This window comes from Lepisosteus oculatus, unplaced genomic scaffold (assembly GCF_040954835.1).
Source record: "Lepisosteus oculatus isolate fLepOcu1 unplaced genomic scaffold, fLepOcu1.hap2 HAP2_SCAFFOLD_90, whole genome shotgun sequence".
Taxonomy (NCBI): domain Eukaryota; kingdom Metazoa; phylum Chordata; class Actinopteri; order Semionotiformes; family Lepisosteidae; genus Lepisosteus; species Lepisosteus oculatus.
The window spans coordinates 99,659-125,000 of record NW_027168428.1 but is presented as its reverse complement, the minus strand read 5'-3'; the positions used below and the strand labels follow the sequence as shown (position 1 = coordinate 125,000).

At 49.1% G+C, this 25,342-nt stretch overlaps 11 non-coding genes and 2 pseudogenes across 11 annotated transcripts; 6 read left to right on the top strand and 7 right to left on the bottom strand.

Annotated features, from left to right (window-relative positions):
• The first annotated feature begins 1,112 nt into the window (after positions 1-1,112).
• Positions 1,113-1,194, top strand: trnas-aga (transfer RNA serine (anticodon AGA)). Its single transcript has one exon. It is a non-coding gene; the product is annotated as a tRNA-Ser (tRNA).
• A 213-nt stretch (positions 1,195-1,407) lies between these two features.
• Positions 1,408-1,478, top strand: trnag-gcc (transfer RNA glycine (anticodon GCC)). Its single transcript has one exon. It is a non-coding gene; the product is annotated as a tRNA-Gly (tRNA).
• Positions 1,479-5,228: 3,750 nt separating this feature from the next.
• trnas-gcu (transfer RNA serine (anticodon GCU)) lies at positions 5,229-5,310 on the bottom strand. Its single transcript has one exon. It is a non-coding gene; the product is annotated as a tRNA-Ser (tRNA).
• Positions 5,311-10,573: 5,263 nt separating this feature from the next.
• Positions 10,574-10,645, top strand: trnag-ucc (transfer RNA glycine (anticodon UCC)). Its single transcript has one exon. It is a non-coding gene; the product is annotated as a tRNA-Gly (tRNA).
• An 833-nt stretch (positions 10,646-11,478) lies between these two features.
• Positions 11,479-11,620, bottom strand: LOC138236477 (U4 spliceosomal RNA). Its single transcript, XR_011188652.1, has one exon. It is a non-coding gene; the product is annotated as a U4 spliceosomal RNA (small nuclear RNA).
• Positions 11,621-13,724: 2,104 nt separating this feature from the next.
• On the top strand, positions 13,725-13,843 carry LOC138236513 (5S ribosomal RNA). The gene has a single exon (XR_011188685.1). It is a non-coding gene; the product is annotated as a 5S ribosomal RNA (ribosomal RNA).
• A 635-nt stretch (positions 13,844-14,478) lies between these two features.
• Positions 14,479-14,619, bottom strand: LOC138236554 (U1 spliceosomal RNA; annotated as a pseudogene).
• A 1,806-nt stretch (positions 14,620-16,425) lies between these two features.
• LOC138236533 (5S ribosomal RNA) lies at positions 16,426-16,544 on the top strand (annotated as a pseudogene).
• A 637-nt stretch (positions 16,545-17,181) lies between these two features.
• On the bottom strand, positions 17,182-17,345 carry LOC138236548 (U1 spliceosomal RNA). The gene has a single exon (XR_011188719.1). It is a non-coding gene; the product is annotated as a U1 spliceosomal RNA (small nuclear RNA).
• A 1,794-nt stretch (positions 17,346-19,139) lies between these two features.
• Positions 19,140-19,258, top strand: LOC138236531 (5S ribosomal RNA). The gene has a single exon (XR_011188703.1). It is a non-coding gene; the product is annotated as a 5S ribosomal RNA (ribosomal RNA).
• Positions 19,259-23,033: 3,775 nt separating this feature from the next.
• LOC138236492 (U4 spliceosomal RNA) lies at positions 23,034-23,175 on the bottom strand. The gene has a single exon (XR_011188666.1). It is a non-coding gene; the product is annotated as a U4 spliceosomal RNA (small nuclear RNA).
• Positions 23,176-24,515: 1,340 nt separating this feature from the next.
• LOC138236495 (U4 spliceosomal RNA) lies at positions 24,516-24,657 on the bottom strand. Its single transcript, XR_011188669.1, has one exon. It is a non-coding gene; the product is annotated as a U4 spliceosomal RNA (small nuclear RNA).
• Positions 24,658-24,887: 230 nt separating this feature from the next.
• LOC138236505 (U5 spliceosomal RNA) lies at positions 24,888-25,004 on the bottom strand. Its single transcript, XR_011188678.1, has one exon. It is a non-coding gene; the product is annotated as a U5 spliceosomal RNA (small nuclear RNA).
• Positions 25,005-25,342: the final 338 nt, after the last annotated feature.

Sequence of the window (25,342 nt, the reverse complement as noted above, 5' to 3'; positions counted from 1 at the left end):
AGTGTCACAAATACAAGTGGGAGGATTTCCAATGTTTAATATGGTAAAAATAAGCGGAAGTTATCTGCCGGTCCGGCACAGTCTGCCATGCTTTTGTCAAATACTGTAAAGTGGTGTCGAACTGGGTGTCGAACTGGAGCCTCACCATTTGCATATGTGAGGCTCCAGTTATACATCGAGTGTCACATTAAATGACAAAAATGAAGAGAGTTAAAGCAGCTGGAGAGGTTTTCTTACAACTTTTGAGCTGACACAGTTTTGGAAAATGTTTCCTTCACGCTGCACTGTACAACATAGGCAGCCAAGAGTCTCCAAAACAAAACAGAATTGACAGATAGGAGAAAATTCCCACTCATCCTGAAGTTCCCAAAATCCAGCACTGAGCGTAAACAAAGTGTCTAAGTAGCGTGGGAATGCTAACCCTAACCCTAGCTGGAGTTTGAGTAATCCAGCACTGAGCGTAAAAAGATGAGTCAAAGTAACGTCTAATCGGATTAGTTTCCTTAGAGCTGGTTCAGAGTCTGCTCAAGAGTTTACCTTTCACACATGCGCAAAGAAGAATGTTGGGGGTGCACGCTTCAAGGCGCCTTACAGCTGTAGGGAGTGATTCGAGACGATTCGTGGCGTGTGCTCGTTCCCATATACCGTACGCCCCGGGGTGCAGTGCTAGGATGATGTACAATACCGCTTGGGCACGTAACGGCGTTATACGCAAGGTTTTCGTTTGTTCGTTTTGTTTTGCTCTGCTTTGCTTTGTTTTGCTTTCCATCGTGTTGGTAAGAGCGTAAATAAAAAGGCGATTCCTGCGTCTACCACTAATGTAAGAGCTATTTCAAGTGCGACGTGGTGCGGCTTTTCAAATGCTTGTGGGCATTTCTCTGTTGTTGATTCTTTTTTTGTGTGTAACAAAGTGGCATTTTCATGTCCGGACGGGGAGACTTTATCATTCCGACATGAAGCCACCCTTAAGTCCTCTGAGGCGTGTCTGTCTGCAAGGCTTGTATTTTGGAAATGTTTTTATGAAACGGAGAACGACTTTGAAATAGGCTTCCGCCGGCGCCTCGCGATCCAGGTAAGATTGTAGCAAGAACGCAGCGGCAGTGGGGCTTGCTGTAGTCGTGGCCGAGTGGTTAAGGCGATGGACTAGAAATCCATTGGGGTCTCCCCGCGCAGGTTCGAATCCTGCCGACTACGTTATCCGCCTCCAGTCGGTGTGTTTCGGCGCAAGCAAAGAAGCGTGCCTCTTTGCTGTTCCTGGTGGTTTTAAAACGCCCAATCGCTTGTACCCGCTGCCTTGGAAATAAGTTCTTCAGCGTCCGCGAATGGCATTTTGCAGCTGGAAGCAGATGTCGACGCGTTTTGCACAGACCACCAAAAAAGCGTCTTTTTTGAAGGCCCAGGCACTGAGCATTGGTGGTTCAGTGGTAGAATTCTCGCCTGCCACGCGGGAGGCTCGGGTTCGATTCCCGGCCAATGCAGTGGCGTTTGCAGCGAGCGGCTCCATCACTTGCATCCCCTTGCAACTCGCAACTCAAAAAACCCACTGAAGCTAAGCAGGTGTGAGCCAGGTCAGTACCCGGATGAGGGTGAGCTACAGGGAAAAACAAAGCTTCCAGCTGGAAGCGGTGTTAATGGTGCCGGCGGTGGGGCGCTCACCCTGAGGTCTGTGCGGGTCCCAATGCCCCAGTATAGTGACGGAGATGCTGTGTTGTAAAAGGGCGCTGTCTTTTGGATGAGATGTAAAACCGAGGTCACAGCGCTCTGTGGTCATTCAAAATGACCACCAAAACCTTTGACAAAAGCTCTTGGTAATTGATGGTCTTCAATAATGCTTCTCCTTTAGGTACATTTTAAATCAGCTGAAAAATGCTGTGAAATGGGGGGGCACTTCAGGCCAGTGTAGGATTTGGGTTACAAGAACCATAAAAACTGCACGAGAAAGCCCAAACACTGAATTACACGGCTTTCTATTCAAAGGAGGACAAAAGAAATTCCCTGAGTTCGATTTTTTGCAGCACAGAGAGGAGCACTGTTGTGAGGCCGGTTAGCTCAGTTGGTTCGAGCGTGGTGCTAATAATGCCAAGGTCCCGGGTTCGAGCCCCATACTGGCCAGGTCCTTTTCTCCTCTCTTACCAAAGCTGTTAGGTTCCTTTCCGTGGTGAGAGGGGTTGTCATGCAACGCTGCCACGTAGTGCCGACAGACAAGAGTGTTGCGGGAGAAGAGAAAAGTGTTTGAAGATTTAAGAGTGTCTTAGGTGGAGCCAAAATCAAGTGTCACAAATACAAGTGGGAGGATTTCCAATGTTTAATATGGTAAAAATAAGCGGAAGTTATCTGCCGGTCCGGCACAGTCTGCCATGCTTTTGTCAAATACTGTAAAGTGGTGTCGAACTGGGTGTCGAACTGGAGCCTCACCATTTGCATATGTGAGGCTCCAGTTATACATCGAGTGTCACATTAAATGACAAAAATGAAGAGAGTTAAAGCAGCTGGAGAGGTTTTCTTACAACTTTTGAGCTGACACAGTTTTGGAAAATGTTTCCTTCACGCTGCACTGTACAACATAGGCAGCCAAGAGTCTCCAAAACAAAACAGAATTGACAGATAGGAGAAAATTCCCACTCATCCTGAAGTTCCCAAAATCCAGCACTGAGCGTAAACAAAGTGTCTAAGTAGCGTGGGAATGCTAACCCTAACCCTAGCTGGAGTTTGAGTAATCCAGCACTGAGCGTAAAAAGATGAGTCAAAGTAACGTCTAATCGGATTAGTTTCCTTAGAGCTGGTTCAGAGTTTGCTCAAGAGTTTACCTTTCACAGATGCGCAAAGAAGAATGTTGGGGGTGCACGCTTCAAGGCACCTTACAGCTGTAGAGACTGATTCGAGACGATTCATGGCGTGTGCTCGTTCCCATATACCGTACGCCCCGGGGTGCAGTGCTAGGATGACGTACAATACCGCTTGGGCACGTAACGGCGTTATATGCAAGTGCGGACGTGAGGGTTTTCATTTGTTCGTTTTGTTTTGCTCTGCTTTGCTTTGTTTTGCTTTCCATCGCGTTGGTAAGAGCGTAAATAAAAAGGCGATTCCTGCGTCTACCACTAAGGTAAGAGCTATTTCAAGTGCGGCTTTTCAAATGCTCAACAGGATGACTTCGCATGCACGCGTGTGTGCAACCATGTCTGCTTACGTGCAAACGGGCGTGGTTTCATGTATGCAAAAAACTTTCCTGGGCTCTTCTGAAGCACATAAAATTATTTGGAGATATACATTTGTCTTGTTTTCCTCTTAGGCTCTAGAATTGATAACTTTTTTTTCATTTTTGGCATTTTTCATAATTTTCTAGAAAGTGGTTGCAAGCCCGATATCATGCAAAGAAACTTCAGGATTCGGGGATCAGTCAATGGATTTTCTTCAAAGTTGGATTTTTGCACTCTGTTGACCAAGAGATGTTGTTCTATAATGTTTTTTTTTCAAATTTAAAAATATCATTTTTTCATGGAGCTTTGAAGGGGATGGATTCACCCTCCTTTAGCCAGGACAGAGCTCCAGGAGCCTGCGTAGGATTCTAGCTTTCTCCCCTTGCAGGCACCTGGCACAGAAGACAATATTTTTTTCCTTAAAATCTTTTTTTTTGTGTTCCTTGTTGTTCCAAACTTAATTTTAATCACTTTTAATTAGAGATTTTATTAAAAATAGTGCAATAAATGACTAATTTCACAAAAATTAATGTAATATAAAACGGATGTTTTCAACTTTATTGTAGTGTTTTAGAAACTAATATGTCTTCAAAAATGGTTGTTTTTCACTCCTATGAATGAAAACTGTTGTTATATGATGTTTTTTTTTTCAAATTTTAAATGATCATTTTTTCATGGAGCTTTGAAGGGGATGGATTCACCCTCCTTTAGCCAGGACAGAGCTCCAGGAGCCTGGGTAGGATTCTAGCTTTCTCCCCTTGCAGGCACCTGGCACAGAAGACATCATTTTTTTCCTTAAAATCTTTTTTTTTGTGTTCCTTGTTGCTCCAAACTTAATTCTATTCACTTTTAATTAGAGATTATATTAAAAATAGTGCAATAAATGACTAATTTCACTAAAAATACTAAAAGTAATATAAAACGGATGTTTTTAACTTTATTGTAGTGTTTTAGAAACTAATATGTCTTCAAAAATGGTTATTTTTCACTCCTAGGAATGAAAGCTGTTGTTATATGATGTTTATTTTCAAATTTTGAAAAAGCAAAGGATTCTAGCTTTCTCCCCTTGCAGGCATCGGACACAGAGAACCTCATGGTTTTCCTAAAAATCATTTTTTATGTTCCCTGGTGTTCCAAACTTAGTTTTAATCAATTTTAATTTGTTATGTTACAAACAGGGTAATAAAGTCTTAATTGGACTATAACTAATGTCATATTGTCTGCTACAAAACTGATATTTTCAGCTCTATTGTAGAGATTCTAGAATCAACTAATAAAGAATTGAAATAAAAAAAGGGCATAAGAAGACATTACCAACAACGACCACATGATGGAGATATTGTCTAGACATTACCAACAACGACCACAAGATGGAGATATTGTCTAGACATTACCAACAACGACCACAAGATGGAGATATTTTCCAAAGAGGCAAGAGGGGCAAAGCTGCGATAAGGTAAAATCATTTTTTGAAAGAGATTGTTGTCAGAATGCACATCCGTATCCCAAACAGAATCTCTAGTAAAATATGATCATTTGTGAAACAGGCAAATGAGTGTCAGCTACAATATGATTGCTACATATCTGCATTTGTTGGTATTTAAGGAGTAAGAGTGCAGGTTTAAACCTGCGATCCAGTGTGTTGAAGAATTTCACAACACTACCTCTAGCACATATGGAAATAAATCCTCATAATGATTATTGCCCTGGGCATGTACCAAAAAAGCAGTGAGCATATATATATATATCACTGGGTTGAAGCTAGAAACACAGAATAACTGCAAACACATCCTAAATACAGTGTTCCAGCACCTTTGACCTCATCCAGAACGTATCATTTCTTGAAAGGGATTGCTGTCCGAATGCACATCTGAATCCCAAACAGAATCTCTAGTAAAATACGATCATTTGTGAAACAGGCAAATGACTGTCTCAGGGGCCCATTTCTCATTGTCAGACACATGTATGCAATGCTTTCACTGTGCATTGAGCAATAGGGATCAAAAACAGAATGGAAACAGACATGGAAACCAACGAGGATGGGATTTGAACCCATGCGTGCAAAGCACAATGGATTAGCAATCCATCGCCTTAACCACTCGGCCACCTCGTTAACAAAACTGGGCTGTCCCAACTGGGTTGGCGCGCTCCAGATGATCTTTTTCTTTTTTTTCCCTCGTACTCGAGGGTCATTTTCCTGTTCCACATGCGATTTCAACATTTTCCTTGGGAGATGTCAAGCCAGCAAGCCACTGCTGTGGTTCAGTGGCCAGCGTGGAGTTCAGTGGCCCTGTTGTACACAGAAAGCACATTGAGCTCCTTGGACATGAAAAGTTCCAGATAAAAGCCATTTGTCATCCTTTCTCTTGGTGTCGATGTTGCTATTGTATGTAAAGGTGGCAACTTGCTCAGCGAGCAGGCGGAGCACACACCGAATGCAGATGTGTCTGAGTGGTGTGTCCAAGTGGCTGCAAAAGGACAGCACTCCCGGGGCGCTGTGGCTTAGTTGGTTAAAGCGCCTGTCTAGTAAACAGGAGGCCCTGGGTCTGAATCCCAGTGGATAACCGCCTACGGCTAGACTTAATTAAATGCAAGTATTCATTTCCTGTCTTTAACACGACTTGTTTTTCTTAAAATGGATGCAACTTGCAAAACATGAAATACAAACCTTGCTAATCAGCGCTAGCAGCTGGCAAAAAAAAAGAAGTCAGCAATGTTTTTTTTCTTTAACCTTAACCCTGCTAATGGAGAAGAGTTAAACGACCGAGTCTATGCAGCTTAAACGGTGCGCACGTCGGGTTCTTAGCTGAAAGGGTGGTAAATCACGCTCACCCCAGTCCTTAATCTTTTAAAGAGGATACAAAATTGAACCTAGTCGCCACATCACATACATCCTGTTCAATGATAAAAAGGTAACATCTATCCTCGCTCCAGAGTAAATCTCACGTTGAGGGCATATTTTTTTTCACTTTACCGTGAATCGGGCTCGGCTGCACAGAGGAGAGAGCAGAGCAATGAGGTCACGGGGACAGGGGAGTCACACGCTGGCGGTTTGAATACGCGGAAGATCACTGAGGGATCCACAGTATATGGACCCTCCGTGCGCAATCAGTCCGCACTCCGGACTCTGAAACCTGCCATCCGAGTTAAGATCTCGGCAGAACCTGAGGCGCAGTTCCTTCTTAAAACGTAATCTGGTGAGCATTTCTAGAATCGTACTTGTATAGATGCAGCCTTTAATGTGTTGCTAGGTTAAAATTGATGACTTCTTGTATTTCAGTAGGCAACTGCCCTCTTGATTTTGGATTTAATTTCTTTATTACAGTGGCGCTTTTATGAAGCCAAGGGACCAGGGAGCTGCCCCAGTACTGGGATGGCCAGTTCGAAATCATAGAAACTATTGTCAATTCCAGTCCCATGTCAGTGCGAGCAGGGATTTTGACATCTTGTTTTGCTATGTTCTGCACCAACAGGCAGGTGGCTCGGCCATTCCGTTCCAGTCTGGGGGTACAACAGACTGCTAGGTTCAGTCTGATAAACTGAGCTGATGGTTGGAAGAAAACCATCTCAGCGTCCATTCTCTGTCCCTTCCTTAGGACAAGGCGTACCGGAAACCCTGCTGTTGACGCAGGAACGATCAGGTCCTATTCGTTTACTACCTGGCAGGCCTGAGGAATCGTCTGACCTGACCGAATGTTCTCGGGGTCACCGCTTAGAGAGTGGGCATCTGGGTCCACCCGTTTCCACAGCACACTGTTTACTGTGTCCAGCTGGGCGCCCAGTCGAACCAATAGGTCTGCACCAATGCAGACCGAATGGGTCAGCTGAGGTGCTACCTGGAAGTAGTGAGCAAACTTCCTTTTTCCGATGGAGATGGAAGCTACACAGCTTCCTTTGCTCCAAATGGACCTATGAGGTGGGGGTGCCCACCACAGAACCTGTGACTGCGTCACCAGGGTCACCTGACAGCTTCGCGACAGGTCCTCGAACAGACCTTCACTGATTATGGACTTCTCAGAGCTGAGGCTAAGAATTACATCATCAACCTGCACTTCTGCCACCTGGACCCCCTCCCACCACCATGGGGTGGTAGTCCTGGACCCCCTGAGGTACCAGGGTGCACAGAAAGGACTCCCATTCATTACCGGACAGGGAGATCCACTCTTCTTCAGGGATGAAAAGGGGGTGTGCTTTACCTGGTGGGTCAAGCAGCTGCTCGGAGCACTGCTCCTGTAGTTGGGAGACCGTGGGAGTGCTGGCCTGGGCAGGACTTCCCTGTAGTTTTGGAAAGCAAGAAGAGACATTTATTCTCGTCCAGAGGAACCAGGAGGAACCTCCAACTCAGCTATAGTGTTCAGTGGGCACTGTGTGATCACAGCATAACCACTGAATCCCTCTTTTTGCTGTGCAACAGGCTTAGGGTTTTTGACCTGAGCCCACAATTTTCCACGCTGGCAGTCCACCAGAGGCTCCAGCCTGTCAAGCAGGTCTTGGCCAATGAGTAGTGGCTCTGTTTTTAACCTAGAGATGTAAACAGGATGCACCACGTTCATTGGCCCGAACCTAAGTGCCACCCACACTCGGTGTGTGATCCTGGCATGATCCTGGGTATAGCTGGAAATATCTATCTTACACGGTTCTACCTTAAGTCTGATGCCTTTTCCTTTCGCTACTCGTTTGAGCTCGCTGAGTAGATCGGCTGACATCAAACTAATTTCAGCCCCAGTGTCAATCAGTGCTTCTCTATCTAAGACGTTTTCAAGAGAAACCTTGATATAAATACGCCTTGCTTTGCCTTTCTGGCTGAGATTCCCTAAGAATTGTTGGAAGCCTGCCTTTTCTTTGACTTCAGGGGCGGGGTCAGCGCCCAACTCAGAGTCACAGCCTTCTTCCAGGCAGGAACCCTCCCACCCAATCAGATAGACTGAGGGAGGGGCTTGGGACGGATCCCCGCCTCCTCCAGTGAGAAGGGGAGTGGTCCCCCTAAGCTCATTCACACTTCCGGCATTCGGTGCGGAAGGTTTACCCTGTCCTGATCTCTCAGGCAGGGCTTGTTCAAGCCTGGCCAGGCGGGCTCTAGTCGACTCCCTTCGTCCAGTCTTATGATAGGCTCTGCCTGAGCCCTTGCCTTCCCCGTAGCGCTCACGGCGGCTCTGACGCTTAGGGCGGTCCTGCCAGCCTATTTTGCGCCGGGGCTTAGCGAGCTCAGGAACCTCAGCTGCCTCGAGCTGAGGCGAGTCGTCAACCCTGCTGGCTTTAGTGGCGAACACGGCCGTTTTAGCAGGTTTTCGCTCTGAGGAAGCAGAGACTTCAGCTCCCCAGGCTTTTTGAGCCAACCTTCTAATGTCAGCCATTTTCATCGCTTTTGCATCAGTGTGCATCACAATCATTTTCCTGACTGAGGGATGCAGATTAGCAATGAATAAACCTTTGAAATTCACGTTCTCTTCGCAACCCTCTTCATTCCGCCCTGCAAAATAAGTGCGCCTAAGCCTCTGATAATAATCGCGAGGGGCTTCAGCTTTTTCGTGCTTAATATGGTGCGCTGTGGCCACGGCAGCTATGGGATCGATAAAAGCCGAAAATTCTCCGATCATTGCCTGACACAGCTCCTCAAAGCTATTACAGACCTCCGGTCCTTGTCTAGACATCCACTCGTGGACCGCTCGGCTGGTAGTTTTCCTTACTTACATAGCCTTTTCCTGTTCGGACGCTTCGGGCATAAACTGCAAAGTATATCTCAGCTCATCGATGTAGGTCTCCACATTATTCCCTGACACTGACGGGTCAAACCTTTCTACATCTTTGGCTAACTGCCTCAGGGAGTGGAGGTTAATTTTTACGGTTTCTCCGCGGGCAGGGAGACGGCCGTGATCAGGAGCAGGGGGTCTATGCCTGAATTGACTCGCCCTTGCGTTTCGCGCAGGACTCGGCGATCTCCCCCCATGCCGATCCGACCACAGACCCTGGCCGGGAGAAACCTCCTCCCGGCGCGCTGGGTGAGCGCTCCGGGCTGCTAGGTGGGCTGGCATGCAAGTGGGATCTAGTCTATTTTGCTTCCAGTACGGCAGCATCTGACTCCTTTTGCCTTTCCTGGCTGAGCTCATTTAAACTCTCAATTTCTTTTTCTTTTTCTTTCAAGCTCGCTTCCAGGTCTCTCCTAGCTACCTCAGCCGCAGTTTCTCTAGCAGACAAGTCATCTAATTTACCTAAAAATTCCCTGAGTCAGTCTTCACTTTCCTCATTTTTCACTCTCTTTTCTCTGATTATATCCAACAACTCAACTCGCTCCGCCTTATATCTTTCTAGCGTTCCCTGAAGCTTTTGAAACTTTGTCAGCTCGGACAAAGACAGTTCCAGCTGTTTAGCTAGATTTAAGGTGAAACAGAAAAAGAAATTGAGGACCAGAACTGCGTTCACAAACCCTCCTATGTTAAGCTGGTTCGCTACCTTAGCTACTAAATCTACTTGCAGCTTCTCAATATCATCAAAGTTCAACTTTTCGATACCACTCCAGTAACCAGGATTGTCGTCGCTAGAAATAGTACTTATAAGCGACTCCACTTCAGACATTTTAGCAGCCATTGTCATTACGTCAGAGAAACTTTAAGAGTATTACTTTTTTTTTTCTTTTTCCAAAATACAGTATGGAATCTAGACACCCGAGCAGATGGATTTCCAATCAGCACACGTTACACTAAACGCTAGAAAACAGGGGGATTTCTTTACGCAGTTATCAGCACACCCGGTATTCGCTTATAGAAGCCGCGGTGCTGTGCTGAACTTGAACTCACAGCAACATCAGTTATTCTGTGCGACTGATTCTCATTTCATTCTAAACTCGCCCACCCAGGGACGCCATTAAATGTAATGGTTTGATGGGTTTACTGAGACAATTATTAATTGTAGCAGTAATCATGAGGTTGTTCGTTGCGCAGGGCAGTCGTTGCTCTGAGGGGATCTACCAGCAGTCCGGCTGGCTGGTAGAAAGTCTCTATGCACAGAGTGTGACCGCGAGTCCTCACCAGTCACTCTTGTGCCTGGGAAGAAGGTGGTTCGTTCCCGGTCCAGCACTGCTTCTGAATAAGCTATTCAGGTTGTCGACGAGGGACCAGCTGTAGGGTCCAACTGTCCAACACAAACACAATCTGTAGCGTTTAGCGTGACATAGTCTTGCAGGCATCGTGCTGTCTCACTGCAATACTATACCGCTGGAGGAAACAGTCCATCTGGCCATGAAACTCATTTGAACGTCTAGCTACAGCAACTAACAATATCATGATTTATTCAGGATTTGTGGAATCAACACGTCCCGGAGACAGCTTCCGAAATCGTGAGCATTCTCTGGTGGTGTCCTGCAGGGCTTTTGCAGGTGTGCGTTGGTGGTATAGTGGTGAGCATAGCTGCCTTCCAAGCGGTTGACCCGGGTTCGATTCCCGGACAACGCAGTGGCGATTGGTTTTAAATGCTGTCATGAGCCTTGGATTGTGACTAGCAAAGCGAAGCCTTTTGAAAGAGGTAAAGCACTGCACAACGGAACTGAGAGAGAATCTTACAGGGGATTCTGAGCGGTGTCTGCATACACGCAGTCCGATACGGGTGCTGAAAGCTTGAGCTACTCTCAATGTCATGCTGCCTTTCCCCGGAGTAAATCTGTTACATTGAAAGAATGCTTCTGGCAGGTTCAAAAAGGGACCCTTGTTAATTGGAGAAATCAATGATTTCGAATGAATTCTGTATGCGTTAAAAGACAGCTATACACAGAAAACATGCAGGACACTGCTCATGATGTCTCAGTGCGTTTTTCCAAGCCATCTGACAAAGCCCGCCCACTGAAAACTGCAGCACATCGTGTAAAGACGTTCAACTTTGTAACTACTGCACGCACAGGAAGCAGAATAAATTCCTCTTTTCAAACTGTCAAAGGTTTGCTTTGCGAACGCTGCAGGACATCGCACAATCTCTTTTGAACGGGGACAAACCATTTCTTATGGGGCGCAGTAAGTACAGACGTTTAAAAAGCTCCACTCATGCCGACGATGCAGCATGAAGAAGCGCAACCTAACGTTTGACAGACAAAAGCCGGGCGCCGCTACAAGCAATATGAAATCAAACTGACAGCACACGGCGTTTCGCGCTGACTCAAAAGTGATCTCGACAGACGCTGTTCTCTGCATAACGCTGAAAGAGCTAAAGAGCGTTTCTGTTGAGACGTAACAAGCTCGTTTCTTTCTACCATGATGTCACCATGACCAAATCTGTCTTTAAACACCTTGCTCAGTCTCTGACGAGACTGTCAAAAATTGCTTTCGCCGATTGTATTGCAAATCGGCGGAAGCAGGGTATTGGGAAAAGTTTTCAACTAGCAATAATCGCGCCTCGGCTAAACCTCACAGGCTACGATACTGCCACTGCGCAAAGCTGACGGTTGCCAGGCAACCGCGGGGATCCTATGGAAATCGTTATCGATCGTCTCATGGCATGTCGTTGCGGTAACCCTTCATATTTGTCGTCTTCTTCTTCTTCTAGCTTGAGGTTTTGAAGAATTTCATGACAGACAAGGGCTCCGTTGGGAACAAAGGGCGTTGTGAGAAAACCGTTGCTTATTTTCAGCAGCAGAAATACAACCCTTTAATACAAGATGACAGAACAATGACGAAGGGCGTGCCGGGAGGAACTCATGCACTACAGAGGAAAGGGGGCGGGCACGTACAGTTCACATTCAAGCCACAAGTACTCTTCTCGGATGTTACACAAACAAATCCTAACGTCTTGAAAGCATTGCAGCATGTTTGTGTCCCACTTCCCGTGGCTGCAGGACGACTGATACGAACGGACAAACACAATCTGTGGCGTTTAGCGTGACATAGTCTTGCAGGCATCGTGCTGTCTCACTGCAATACTATACCGCTGGAGGAAACAGTCCATCTGGCCATGAAACTCATTTGAACGTCTAGCTACAGCAACTAACAATATCATGATTTATTCAGGATGTGTGGAATCAGCACGTCCCGGAGACAGCTTCCGAAATCGTGAGCATTCTCTGGTGGTAGGGGCGTTCAAGATGGCGCTCAGGTGGGAGGTAAACATTAGTGGTTGGGGAGTTTTTTTTGAGTTTTTCATGACCTAAATGTTAATTTTTGCTTTTTTTGACTACAGAAAAATAAGGACTTAACACTAGTTGTTTAAACTTCAGTTATAATTGAAAGAAAAAAAGATTTTTTTTTAGGTTTAAAAAGTCCGATATGAGTAACACTGGGAAAAGAAAAGAGAGTGCTTGGTCTTCGAAGGAGAACTGTAAGATACCTCAATCGTATATGTATAGCACTACAAAAAAATCGATGGCAACTAAAGGGAAAAGTGAAGCAGCTGCAGGGGCAGCAAGAGGGCGGAGGCGCCGCGCGCCCGGCCGACGTGTTGGACCGGTGCGCTTTACGTGCTGAAATAAACACGCGACAGCCCCGAAATGTTTCCAGAGTGCTGTGCACTGAAGACTTGCCTGGTGCTCCTCCGTGCAGATTGTTTGTCCTCCTCCAGTGCGGGACGAGCCAACACAAGGGAGCGCATTCGCCAACATCCAGGCACGCAATGCGATTTGGAAAGCAGCTCCTTTCCAAAGAGTTGCACACGAACGATCCTTCACCCCCGGGGCAGCCCAGCAGGTGTGAGCCTGGCCGGCACCCGGATGGGAGATTCCACCCCGGAAAAGCTCCGGTTGCTGCTGCTCCTGCAAGAGGTGTGACTGGGACCAGTAGGGAGCGCTCACCCTGCGGGCTGTGTGGCTCTCTTACGCCCCAGCCTCCTGATGGCGACACTCTGCTGCACAAACAGGCGCTGTCCTTCGGGGGAGGCGTCAAACCGAGGTCCCGACCCTCCTTGGCCATTAGGAAACCCCTGGCCGTCTCTCAAAAAGAGACGCCGGGGGTGTCCCTCTGGTGTTAGTGCTCCCCTTTACCCATCAGTCGGGGTCTCCTCCTAATCCCCGTCTCACCTGTAACAATCAATGACGAGGCCCCCCTGTCCGTGAGATTTAGTACTCGCGCAAGAGACCGGGGGCAGAGCGCGAACGCGGTCCCCCGCCCCCCACAAAGTGCGCGCTCCGGGTTCCCTCTCGGGGCCCTGCAACACAGCGGAAGGGCAGCGAGAAGGAGCCTCTTGCTCTGACGCCGCAAGGCAACAAGAGGGCGGAGGCGCCGCGCGCCCGGCCGACGTGTTGGACCGGTGCGCTTTTTAAGTGCTGAAATAAACACGCGAAAGCCCCGAAATGTTTCCAGAGTGCTGTGCACTGGAGGTTTTTGTCTGGTGAAGACTTGCCTGGTGCTCCTCCGTGCAGATTGTTTGTCCTCCTCCAGTGCGGGACGAGCCAACACAAGGGAGCGCATTCGCCAACATCCAGGCACGCAATGCGATTTGGAAAGCAGCTCCTTTCCAAAGAGTTGCACACGAACGATCCTTCAGTCCCGCTCGGGGGGCACGGAACCCCCGCCACACACAGCTTCAAGTAGCGAGTCAGGCGCCGGGGCTTTCGCTTACGGCCACACCACCCTGAACACGCCCGATCTCGTCTGATCTCGGAAGCTAAGCAGCGTCGGGCCTGGTTAGTACTTGGATGGGAGACTGCCTGGGAGTACCAGGTGCTGTAAGCTTTTGCTCTCCCGGCCAGCAGGGGTCGCCGTTGGTGCCGTAGGCTTTGGGAGGAAAACCTGCAGAATGGAAAGGTGATCTATAGCCTCATCTCTAAAGATGTTTTGTTGCTGTGGCATGTGTGTGACCCATATTAAAAAAAAAAAACCGTCTGTAAAACGAATATCGAAGCTGCCTCTAAATCTGCAAATGAAGATGAGTCGATAAACCACTCGTTTTTCGTATAACTAGACATATATTCATTTGTTACCGATTTCATTCATTGAGCACGGATACAATAGAGGTACAGCCATTCACTGTTTGACATGTCTGCACTGGTACAGAACAGAGCAATCAGAAAACGGGTGAAACTGTCTTTAGACTCAGCATACAGTACCGAGGCCCCCCATGACGAAATAAAGGCTAACCTCGATAATCAGCCTAAAGAACGCAGACTACAGCAAAACGACTGACTTTGAAAAGGGAATGAACGTCCGGAAAGAGTAGTGGAACTAGCTTGAGATGCTTCTCCGGACCCCTAACTAAAAGCCAGCGAGAACCAGCAGCGGCGTCCACTCCTGTCGGACCGGGATCTTTCCGCAGCCACGCAGCTTGTGGGTTACTAACCCTCCCGTATCTGATTTTGGACCAAGCACATCAGGGGAGAGCGCGAACGCAGTCCCCCACTACCAGAAATTATGCAGTCGAGATTCCCACATTTGGGGAATTCGCAATGGCCGAGCCTCGCCCTGGGTGAACTTCCTTCATGATCAAGGTATCTCCCCTGCCAGGTAAGTATGAGTTAAACAGGCCCCTGCAAGCGGCCCGCACCCACAGCACAAATCGCGCAGCCTAGGCCACCTCCTCGCCCCGCACGCCACCGCCTCCTGCTGGGCCCACTCTTTCACACACTCACACGCCACACTAACACTCAAAAGTGTGGGCAAAACGAGAAAACGAGCGCACCGTTTCCTACACATCTGCAGTCGCCGTTGCGCATTCGCAGCATGTCCCGGGATGCAATTCGGCCTCATTTGCATAACTCCAGACCGGCAGATCGCCACGCAAGCTCGCGACGTGCGCCTGCCACACACCGAACAAACCTTTTCAGCAATTTCCAAAAAACGGGCCTGCTCGCCTGCCCACAAGGCTCCGTCTCTTACCTGCTCTCCAGAGCCTGCTGCCTTCTGTGCTTTTCTCTCGGCACCGCTGCAGTGCACACAACTCCTGCAGCGGGAGGGGGGGAGAAAGTTCCCGCGCTCCGCCGCAGGGAAGGCTCGCTCCGTGCGCACACGTCCTTTCGATGCCAGTCCAACAAGTGCTCCGCATTAGCTGCGTCGGGGCTCCGGCGTGTCGCACCTCACCTCACCTCGCACTGCCCCCTCCTTGAATGTCTGCCGCTGGGCATGCCCGCTCTCCTCCGCCTTATCTTATCGCGTGTGAGCACCGACAATGGCCACAATGCCGGGGAATGGCACCTGTAAAGTGTTAATTGGGGCACAGGAACAGCCCGTCTCGTCTCGGGGGGGCCGGCTTCAGAGACAATACAGCAAACACAGCGGGGCGGGGGAAGAAGACGACACCACACATGCGGGTACATTCAGCTCCGGCGGGAACGAGACATTTGTCGGTCTTTTCAAGTGCCGAGAGCCGAACAATCCTTCACTTGTATCGTTTCTCCCCGGTGACTAGATCTGGCCCTGCGACTCTCGACTGGGCTCACCCCCGGGGCAGCCCAGGAGGTGTGAGCCTGGCCGGCACCCGGATGGGAGATTCCACCCCGGAAAAGCTCCGGTTGCTGCTGCTCCTGCAAGAGGTGTGACTGGGACCAGTAGGGAGCGCTCACCCTGCGGGCTGTGTGGCTCTCTTACGCCCCAGCCTCCTGATGGCGACACTCTGCTGCACAAACAGGCGCCGTCCTTCGGGGGAGGCGTCAAACCGAGGTCCCAACCCTCCTTGGCCATTAGGAAACCCCAGGGCGTCTCTCAAAAAGAGACGCCGGGGGTGTCCCTCTGGTGTTAGTGCTCCCCTTTACCCATCAGTCGGGGTCTCCTCCTAATCCCCGTCTCACCTGTAACAATCAATGACGAGGCCCCCCTGTCCGTGAGATTTAGTACTCGTGCAAGAGACCGGGGGCAGAGCGCGAACGCGGTCCCCCGCCCCCCACAAAGTGCGCGCTCCGGGTTCCCTCTCGGGGCCCTGCAACACAGCGGAAGGGCAGCGAGAAGGAGCCTCTTGCTCTGACGCCGCAAGGCCACAAGAGGGCGGAGGCGCCGCGCGCCCGGCCGACGTGTTGGACCGGTGCGCTTTACGTGCTGAAATAAACACGCGAAAGCCCCGAAATGTTTCCAGAGTGCTGTGCACTGGAGGTTTTTGTCTGGTGAAGACTTGCCTGGTGCTCCTCCGTGCAGATTGTTTGTCCTCCTCCAGTGCGGGACGAGCCAACACAAGGGAGCGCATTCGCCAACATCCAGGCACGCAATGCGATTTGGATAGCAGCTCCTTTCCAAAGAGTTGCACACGAACGATCCTTCAGTCCCGCTCGGGGGGAACGGAACCCCCGCCACACACAGCTTCAAGTAGCGAGTCAGGCGCTGGGTCTTTCGCTTACGGCCACACCACCCTGAACACGCCTGATCTCGTCTGATCTCGGAAGCTAAGCAGCGTCGGGCCTGGTTAGTACTTGGATGGGAGACTGCCTGGGAATACCAGGTGCTATTAGCTTTTGCTCTCCCGGCCAGCAGGGGTCGCCGTTGGTGCCGTAGGCTTTGGGAGGAAAACCTGCAGGATGGAAAGGTGATCTATAGCCTCTTCTCTAGAAATGTTTTGTTGCTGTGGCATGTGTGTGACCCATATTAAAAAAAAAAAACCCGTCTGTAAAACGAATATCGAAGCTGCCTCTAAATCTGCAAATGAAGATGAGTTGATAAACCACTCGTTTTTCGTATAACTAGACATATATTCATTTGTTACCGATTTCATTCATTGAGCACGGATACAATAGAGGTACAGCCATTCACTGTTTGACATGTCTGCACTGGTACAGAACCGAGCAATCAGAAAACGGGTGAAACTGTCTTTAGACTCAGCATACAGTACCGAGGCCCCCCATGACCAAATAAAGGCTAACCTCGATAATCAGCCTAAAGAACGCAGACTACAGCAAAACGACTGACTTTGAAAAAGGGAATGAACGTCCGGAAGGAGTAGTGGAACTAGCTTGAGATGCTTCTCCGGGCCCCTAACTAAAAGCCAGCGAGAACCAGCAGCGGCGTCCACTCCTGTCGAACCGGGATCCTTCCGCAGCCACGCAGCTCGTGGTGTCCTAACCCTTCCGTATCTGATTTTGGACCAAGCACATCAGGGGAGAGCGCGAACACAGTCCCCCACTACCAGAAATTATGCAGTCGAGATTCCCACATTTGGGGAATTCGCAGGGGTCAGCACAGCCGGAGTGCAATGGCCGAGCCTCGCCCTGGGTGAACCTCCTTCTTGATCAAGGTATCTCCCCTGCCAGGTAAGTATGAGTTAAACAGGCCCCTGCAAGCGGCCCGCACCCACAGCACAAATCGCGCAGCCTAGGCCACCTCCTCGCCCCGCACGCCACCGCCTCCTGCTGGGCCCACTCTTTCACACACTCACACGCCACACTAACACTCAAAAGTGTGGGCAAAACGAGAAAACGAGCGCGCCGTTTCCTACACATCTGCAGTCGCCGTTGCGCATTCGCAGCATGTCCCGGGATGCAATTCGGCCTCATTTGCATAACTCCAGACCGGCAGATCGCGACATGCGCCTGCCACACACCGAACAAACCTTTTCAGCAATTTCCAAAAAACGGGCCTGCTCGCCTGCCCACAAGGCTCCGTCTCTTACCTCCTCTCCAGAGCCTGCTGCCTTCTGTGCTTTTCTCTCGGCACCGCTGCAGTGCACACAACTCCTGCAGCGGGAGGGGGGGAGAAAGTTCCCGCGCTCCGCCGCAGGGAAGGTTAGCTCCGTGCGCACACGTCCTTTTGATGCCAGTCCAACAAGTGCTCCGCATTAGCTGCGTCGGGGCTCCGGCGTGTCGCACCTCACCTCACCTCGCACTGCCCCCTCCTTGAATGTCTGCCGCTGGGCATGCCCCGCTCTCCTCCGCCTTATCTTATCGCGTGTGAGCACCGACAATGGCCACAATGCCGGGGAATGGCACATGTAAAGTGTTAATTGGGGCACAGGAACAGCCCGTCTCGTCTCGGGGGGGCCGGCTTCAGAGACAATACAGCAAACACAGCGGGGCGGGGGAAGAAGACGACACCACACATGCGGGTACATTCAGCTCCGGCGGGAACGAGGCATTTGTTGGTCTTTTCAAGTGCCGAGAGCCGAGCAATCCTTCACTTGTATCGTTTCTCCCCGGTGACTAGATCTGGCCCTGCGACTCTCGACTGGGCTCACCCCCGGGGCAGCCCAGCAGGTGTGAGCCTGGCCGGCACCCGGATGGGAGATTCCACCCCGGAAAAGCTCCGGTTGCTGCTGCTCCTGCAAGAGGTGTGACTGGGACCAGTAGGGAGCGCTCACCCTGCGGGCTGTGTGGCTCTCTTACGCCCCAGCCTCCTGATGGCGACACTCTGCTGCACAAACAGGCGCCGTCCTTCGGGGGAGGCGTCAAACCGAGGTCCCGACCCTCCTTGGCCATTAGGAAACCCCAGGGCGTCTCTCAAAAAGAGACGCCGGGGGTGTCCCTCTGGTGTTAGTGCTCCCCTTTACCCATCAGTCGGGGTCTCCTCCTAATCCCCGTCTCACCTGTAACAATCAATGACGAGGCCCCCCTGTCCGTGAGATTTAGTACTCGCGCAAGAGACCGGGGGCAGAGCGCGAACGCGGTCCCCCGCCCCCCACAAAGTGCGCACTCCGGGTTCCCTCTCGGGGCCCTGCAACACAGCGGAAGGGCAGCGAGAAGGAGCCTCTTGCTCTGACGCCGCAAGGCCACAAGAGGGCGGAGGCACCGCGCGCCCGGCCGACGTGTTGACCCGGTGCGCTTTACGTGCTGAAATAAACACGCGAAAGCCCCGAAATGTTTCCAGAGTGCTGTGCACTGGAGGTTTTTGTCTGGTGAAGACTTGCCTGGTGCTCCTCCGTGCAGATTGTTTGTCCTCCTCCAGTGCGGGATGAGCCAACACAAGGGAGCGCATTCGCCAACATCCAGGCACGCAATGCGATTTGGAAAGCAGCTCCTTTCCAAAGAGTTGCACACGAACGATCCTTCAGTCCCGCTCGGGGGGCACGGAACCCCCGCCACACACAGCTTCAAGTAACGAGTCAGGCGCTGGGGCTTTCGCTTACGGCCACACCACCCTGAACACGCCCGATCTTGTCTGATCTCGGAAGCTAAGCAGTGTCGGGCCTGGTTAATACTTGGATGGGAGACTGCCTGGGAATACCAGGTGCTGTAAGCTTTTGCTCTCCCGGCCAGCAGGGGTCGCCGTTGGTGCCGTAGGCTTTGGGAGGAAAACCTGCAGGATGGAAAGGTGATCTATAGCCTCATCTCTAGAGATGTTTTGTTGCTGTGGCATGTGTGTGACCCATATTAAAAAAAAAAACCCGTCTGTAAAACGAATATCGAAGCTGCCTCTAAATCTGCAAATGAAGATGAGTTGATAAACCACTCGTTTTTCGTATAACTAGACATATATTCATTTGTTACCGATTTCATTCATTGAGCACGGATACAATAGAGGTACAGCCATTCACTGTTTGACATGTCTGCACTGGTACAGAACCGAGCAATCAGAAAACGGGTGAAACTGTCTTTAGACTCAGCATACAGTAACCACTCGGCCACCTCGTCTAGGAAACTGGGCTGTCCTGACATGGGTTGGCGCACTCCAGTTGATCTTTTTCTTTTTTTTCCCTCATACTCGAGGGTCATTTTCCTGTTCCACATGCGATTTCAACATTTTCCTTGGGAGATGTCAAGCCAGCAAGCCACTGCTGTGGTTCAGTGGCCAGTGTGGAGTTCAGTGGCCCTGTTGTACACAGAAAGCACATTGAGCTCCTTGGACATGAAAAGTTCCAGATAAAAGCCATTTGTCATCCTTTCTCTTGGTGTCGATGTTGCTATTGTATGTAAAGGTGGCAACTTGCTCAGCGAGCAGGCGGAGCACACACCGAATGCAGATGTGTCTGAGTGGTGTGTCCAAGTGGCTGCAAAAGGACAGCACTCCCAGGGCGCCGTGGCTTAGTTGGTTAAGGCGCCTGTCTAGTAAACAGAAAATCCTGGGTCCGAATCCCAGCGGTGCCTTTTTTTGTTCTGTGTTCTCGAACAGAACTGGTCATTATGGACAACCGCATACGTCTAGACTTTATTAAATGCAAGTATTCATTTCCTGTCTTGAACGACTTGTTTTTCTTAAAATGGATGCAACTTGCAAAACATGAAATACAAACCTCGCTAATCAGCGCGCGCGGCTGGCAAAAAAAAAAGAAGTCAGCAATGTTTTTTTCTTTAACCTTAAGCCTGCTAATGGAGAAGAACCTAGTCGCCACATCACATACATCCGTTTCAATGATAAGAAGGTAACAACTATCCTCACTCCAGAGTAAATCTCACGTTGAGGGCATATTTTTTTCCACTTTACCATGAGTCGGGCTCAGCTGCACAGAGGCGAGAGCAGAGCAATGAGGTCAGGGGGATAGGGGAGTCACACGCTGGCGGTTTGAACACGAAGATCACTGAGGGATCCACAGTATGTGGACCCTCCGTGCGCCATCATTCCACACTCCAGACTCTGAATCCTGCCATCTGAGTTAAGATCTCGGCGGAACCTGAGGCGCAGTTCTTTCTTAAAACGTAATCTGGTGAGCATTTCTAGAATCGTAATTGTATAGATGCAGCCTTTAATATGTTGCTAGGTTAAAATTTATGACTTCTTGAACTTCAGTAGGCAACTGCCCTCTTGATTTCGGATTTAATTTCTTTATTACAGGGGCGCTTTTATGATGACAGAGTCAAGTTCAGGTACTTTGCTTGATGGAGGAAGCTCATTTCGGACTCTGTGATCTTCTCACCTGGAAAGGTCCTCTGTACTACTACAAGAGAGAAGTAGAGTCTGGAGGAAGGGACAATTTTATGATGCTTTGGAAGGTAATGTTTTTTTTTTCTTTGAAATCGAAATGAATCAGAATATCAGTGCAAAAGACAAACTCTTGGTTTGGTTTAAAGAGATATGGTTTTAAAACAGACAAAATGTAGAAAACAGGTGTTTCTCACTTTTGGAAAAGAATGGACCGGGGGTAATATTTTACTAGTTGCAGTGCTAAGCTCACTGGGTTACAGCCCTGCAGTGTCACACGAGGGCCAGTGGTGCAATGGATAATGTGTCTGACTATGGATTAGGAGTTTGGAGGTTCGACTCCTGCCTGGCGCTGGTTGTTTTTAAACACATCAGCCTACTCCCTAAGTAGTCTGTGCTACTTACTGCATTGTAATCGTACCCAGTAAGAGATTTCCTTCATGTAAATGAACTGCACCTGACAGCTTTAGAAAAACACCTGGGCTCAGTACGGTGCTGAGAGCTCAAGTTGTGTATAATGTAATAATTTAAGTAGAATAGATTCTAATAATATAATGATCCAGTGTGTTGCACTACTTCACTGCTTCACTGCTCTATGCCGTCTGGAAATAAATCCTCAGACAACTTACTGCCCTGGGCATGTACCAATAAATTACAGGAGCACATCTATATATCACTGTGTTGAAGCAGGAGACACAATCACTGCAAATACATCCTAAATACAGTGTTCCAGCACCTTTACCTCATCCAGAACGTATCATTTCTTGAAAGGAATTGCTGTCCGAATGCACATCTGAATCCCAAACAGAATCTCTAGTAAAATACGATCATTTGTGAAACAGGTAAATGTCTCAGGGGCCCATTCCTCATTCTCAAGACACATGTATGCAGTACGTACATCATGCATTGAGCAATAGGGATTAAAGACACCACAGGTAAGGTTAGAAGACATTCTGACTATATTCTAAAATATTGGACTCATATTCTTATGATGGCAGACATGATGCTGTGTTTAAAACCGGGGTTAATGGACATTATATGACTGTCAATTCTGTTTTGTTTTGGAGACTCTTGGCTGCCTATGTGGTACAGTGCAGCGTGAAGAAAACATTTTCCAAAACTGTGTCAGCTCAAAAGTTGTAAGAAAATCTTTCCAGCTGCTTTAACTCTCTTCATTTTTGTCATTTAATTGTCTGTCGGCACTATGTAGCAGCGTTGCATGACAACCCATCTCACCACGGAAAGGAACCTAACAGCTTTTGTAAGAGAGGAGAAAAGGACCTGGCCTGTACGGGACTCGAACCCACAACCTTGGTGTTATTAGCTCTAACCAACTGAGCTAACCAGCCTCACGACAGCAATCCTCTCTGTGCTGCAAAAAATCGAACTCAGGGAATTTCTTTTGCCCTCCTTTGAATTGAAAGCCGTGTAATTCAGTGTACGGGCTTTCTCGTGCAGTTTTATGGTTCTTGTAACCCAAATCCTACACTGGCGTGAAGTGCCCCCCCATTTCACAGCATTTTTCAGCTGATTTAAAATGTACCTAAAGGAGAAGCATTATTGAAGACCATCAATTACCAAGAGCTTTTGTCAAAGGTTTTGGTGGTCATTTTTAATGACCACAGAGCGCTGTGACCTCGGTTTTATATCTCATCCAAGAGACAGCGCCCTTTTACAACACAGCGTCTCCGTCACTATGCTGGGGCATTGGGACCCACACAGACCTCAGGGTGAGCGCCCCCCCGCCGGCACCATTAACACCGCTTCCAGCTGGAAACTTTGTTTTTCCCTGTAGCTCACCCTTATCCGGGTACTGACCTGGCTCACACCTGCTTAGCTTCAGTGGGTTTTCAGTTGCGAGTTGCAAGGGGATGCAAGTGATGGAGCAGCTCGCTGCAAAAGCCACTGCTTTGGCTGGGAATTGAACCAGAGCCTCCCGCGTGGGAAGCGAGAATTTTACCACTAAACCAACAATGCTCAGTGCCCGGGCCTTCAAAAAAGACGCTTTTTTGGTGCTCTGTTAAAAAAGCGTCGACATTACCTCTTTCAAAAGGCTTCACTTTCCTAGTCACATTCCAAGGCTCATTGAACCCGGGCTGTTTCCTCCAGCGGTATAGTATTGCAGTTAGACAGCACGATGCCTGCAAGACTATGTCACGCACTGACGAGACTGTCAAAAATTGCTTTCGACGATTGTATTGCAAACCGGCGGAAGCGGGGTATTGGGAAAAGTTTTCAACTAGCAATAATCGCGCCTCGGCTAAACCTCACAGGCTACGATACTGCCACTGCGCAAAGCTGACGGTTGCCAGGCAACCGCGGGGATCCTATGGAAATCGTTATCAATCGTCTCATGGCATGTTGTTGCTATAACGCTTCATATTTGTCGTCTTCTTCTTCTTCTAGCTTGAGGTTTTGAAGAATTTCATGACAGACAAGGGCTCCGTCGGGAACAAAGGGCGTTGTGAGAAAACCGTTGCTTATTTTCAGCAGCAGAAATACAACCCTTTAAATACAAGATGACAGAACAATGACGAAGGGCATGCCGGGAGGAACTCATGCACTACAGAGGAAAGGGGGCGGGAACGTACAGTTCACATTCAAGCCACAAGTACTCTTCTCGGATGTTGCATAAACAAATCCTAACGTCCTGAAAGCATTGCAGCATGTTTGTGTCCCACTTCCCGTGGCTGCAGGACGACTGACACGAACGGACAAACACAATTTGTGGCGTTTAGCGTGACATAGTCTTGCAGGCATCGTGCTGTCTCACTGCAATACTATACCGCTGGAGGAAACAGCCCGGGTTCGATGAGCCTTGGAATGTGACTAGGAAAGTGAAGCCTTTTGAAAGAGGTAAAGCACTGCACAACGGAAGTGAGGGAGAATCTTACAGGGGATTCTGAGCGGTGTCTGCATACACGCAGCCCGATACGGGTGCTGAAAGCTTGAGCTACTCTTAATGTCATGCTGCCTTTCCTCGGAGTAAATCTGTTACATTGAAAGAATGCTTCTCGCAGGTTCAAAAAGGGAGGTCCCTTGTTAATTGGAGAAATCAATGATTTCGAATGAATTCTGTATGCGTTAAAAGACAGCTATACACAGAAAACATGCAGGACACTGCTCATGACGTTTCCCGAGCCGAAACACAGTGCGTTTTTCCAAGCCATCTGACAAAGCCCGCCCACTGAAAACTGCAGCAGATCGTGTAAAGACGTTCAACTTTGTAACTACTGCACGCACAGGAAGCAGAATAAATTCCTCTTTTCAAACTGTCAAAGGTTTGCTTTGCGAACGCTGCAGGACATCGCACAATCTCTTTTGAACGGGGACAAACGATTTCTTATGGGGCGCAGTAAGACAAGTACAGACAATTAAAAAGCTCCACTCATGCCGACGATGCAGCATGAAGAAGCGCAACCTAACGTTTGACAGACAAAAGCCGGGCGCCCTACGAGCAATATGAAATCAAACTGACAGCACATGGCGTTTCGCGCTGACTCAAAAGTGATCTCGACAGACGCTGTTCTCTGCATAACGCTGAAAGAGCTAAAGAGCGTTTCTGTTGAGACGTAAGAAGCTTGTTTCTTTCTACCATGATGTTACCATGACAAAATCTGTCTTTAAACACCTTGCTCAGTCTCTGACGAGACTGTCGAAAATTGTTTTCGCCGATTGTATTGCAAACAGGCGGAAGCGGGGTATTGGGAAAAGTTTTCAACTAGCAATAATCGCGCCTCGGCTATACCTCACAGGCTACGATACTGCCACTGCGCAAAGCTGACGGTTGCCAGGCAACCGCAGGGATCCTATGGAAATCGTTATCAATCGTCTCATGGCATGTCGTTGCTGTAACGCTTCATATTTGCGGCCGGACACTTCCCGCCCCCCAAAGAAAAGAGCGCCAATCAGACAGGCGGAGACCGAGGACTCACAGAGCAGACGGCCACAGTCGCCATAATAAGAGCGATTGTGAGCGATTTTGTTTTCTCTCTTTGACCAGCCCAGCTGCGCCCCACCCGAAGGCAGGGAAGCACAAAAATTGTATGGAACTCATTCATGCTCCTCTCCATGGAAATCTTTAGTAAAAGGCAAAAGATTTGTACGAGATGAAGAGAAACCAGAGTGCGTGGCAGCACAGCTGCAGGAGCCCAGGCCGCCTTCAAAGCCTCTGCCCTGCCGGTCGTGGTTGGCAATGCACCTGGCCTTACAAACGAGCCAGTGGGGCCCGTTCAGCTCCGGGCTCATCGCCTGCGGCTCTCAGCTTACCTGGCAGGGGAGATACCTTGATCAGCCTGTAGTTAGAGTAGTTGGATTGTTTTCTTGTTTTGTGGAAGCAGTGTTTGTTTTGCAGTTTGAGATGGCAACCTTTGGATCCCGCAAGAATGCTGTACGTTTTGAGCTTTTGGATGACCTCTTCATGGATCGTATGCAGTTCAGCAGAAAAGTGTTACAGAAGAAACTTGG